A 2,472-nucleotide genomic window follows, 5' to 3' on the forward strand; every position below is an offset into this window, starting at 1 on the left:
GAAGCTTATTAAATCTTGATTATATTTATTTAGTAAATATAAGCCTGTCAAGATAATCTATTTTTCCTTGTGTGGGTTTTAGTAGTGTGTTGTTTTATTTTTTTAAGTTTTTTAAAATGTTCATTTATTTATGAGAGAGAGAGAGAGACAGAGTGGGAGCAGGGGAAGGGCAGAGAGAGAGGGAGACACAGAATCTGAAGCAGGCTCCAGGCTCTGAGCTGTCAGCACAGAGCCTGACATGGGGCTCGAACTCACGGACCGGGAGATCATGACCTGAGCCAAAGTCAAACGCTCACTAACTAAGCCACCCAGGTGCCCCAGAGTGTGTGTCTCTTATAGAATTGATCTATTTCACCTAAGTTATGAAATTTGGGGGCGTAGAGTCATTCATGATATTTTTTATTATCCTTTTGATGATCATGGAATCAGTAGCGGTTACCTCTTTTTCATTTAAGATATTAGCCATTTGTGCCTTCTTTTTTTTCTTGGATAGCGTAGCTAGGGGTCTATTACCTTTATTGATCTTTCAAAGAACCATCTTTTGATCTCTCTGTTGATTTCCTCCAATAATTTCCTATCTTTTATTTTATTGATATCTATTCTCATTTTTTGTTATTTCTTTTCTTCTGCTTGCTTCAGCCTCCATTTATACCTCCTCCTCTATTATCCTAAGGTGAAAGTTTAGGCTACTAATTTGAGATCTTTCTCCTTTTCTATTTTTTTAAAGTTTATTTATTTTGAGAGAGAGAGCATGTACGTGAGCAGGGGAGGGGCAGGGAGAGGGGGAGACACAGAATCCGAAGCAGGCTCCAGGCTCAGCACAGAGCCCAATGCAGGGGCTTGATCTCATGACCATGAGATCATGACCTGAGTGGAAACTAAGAGTTGGATGCTCAACCGACTGAGCACCCAGACACCCCAAGATCTTTCCCCTTTTCTATTAAATGCATTCAATGCTATAAGTTTTACTCTAAGTAATGCTTTCACTGCCTCCCACACATTTTGATAGGATGTATTTTCATTTTCATTTAGTCCAAACTACTTTTAAATTTCTCTCAAGATTCCTTCTCTGATGTGTTATTTAGAAGTATGTTGTTTAATCTCCAAATATTTGGGGATTTTTCCAGCTATCTTTTGGTTATTGATTTCCAGTTCAATTCCAGTGTGGCCTGACAGCATACTTTGTATGATTTCTGTTCTTCTAAATTTGTTAAGATGTGTTTTATGGCCCAGAATGTGGTCTGGGGTGGTGAATGTTCTGTGTGAACTTGAGAAACATGTTTATTCAACTACTTTTGGATGAAGTACTCCATACATATCAGTTAGATCTAGTTGATTGATGCTACTGTTTAGTTCAGCTGTATCCTTAACTATATATCCTGGATCTGTCAATCACTGACAGGTGTTGAAGTCTCCATTATAATAATGGATTTTTCTCTTTCTCCTTGAAGTTCTAAAAGTTTTTCCATCAAGTATTTTCATTCTCTGTTGTTGGGAATAGACAAGTTAGTGATTGTTATGTCTTCTTACAGAACTGACCCCTTTGTCATTGTATAATGACCCTCTTTTATCTCTCTGAATTTTCCCTGTTTGAAAAGTCTGCTTTGTATGAAATTAATATAATTATTCCAGCTTTCTTTTGATTAGTATTAGCATGATATATCTTTCTTCATCCTTTTGATTTTAATCTATCTGTATCTTTATATTTCAAGTGAATTTCTTATGTAGTTGGATATAGTGGATTTCTTATATAGTTCTTATATAGTTGGATCTTGTTTTGGGACCTCCTCTGACAATCTCTGAGTTTTAATTGGTATATTGAGACTATTCACATATGATGTAAGTATTGATATAGTTGGATTAATATCTACCATGTTCGTAACTTTTTTCTATTCACTGCACTTATACTTTGCTTCTTTTCAATCTTCCCCCCTTTTCTGCCTTCTGTGATTTTTTTTTTTAATTTTTTTTTAACGTTTATTTATTTTTGAGACAGAGAGACAGAGCATGAACGGGGGAGGGTCAGAGAGAGGGAGACACAGAATCTGAAACAGGCTCCAGGCTCTGAGCTGTCAGCACAGAGCCCGACGCGGGGCTCGAACCCATGGACCGTGAGATCATGACCTGAGCCGAAGTCGGCCGCTCAACCGACTGAGCCACCCAGGCGCCCCTGCCTTCTGTAATTTTAATTCAGCAGTTGGCATATTCCACTTTCTTCTTTCTCTCAGCTTATTAATTATACTTTTCTATTTTAAAAAGCTGTAGTGGTTTCCCCTTTGTTTGCATTACACATTTATAACTAATCAAAGTCCACTTTCAAATAACACTATACTGCTTCACAGGTAGTGCAGATACCTTATAACAGTGTTCCCAATTCCTCCCTCCCATCCCTTCTAACATTGATGTCATCTACCTCACTTATCCATGTGCTATGATCACTCAATATATTGCTGCTGTTATCACTTTAAACAA

This window comes from Panthera pardus, unplaced genomic scaffold (genome assembly GCF_024362965.1).
Source record: "Panthera pardus isolate Hobbes unplaced genomic scaffold, ASM2436296v1 HiC_scaffold_8, whole genome shotgun sequence".
NCBI classification, from domain to species: domain Eukaryota; kingdom Metazoa; phylum Chordata; class Mammalia; order Carnivora; family Felidae; genus Panthera; species Panthera pardus.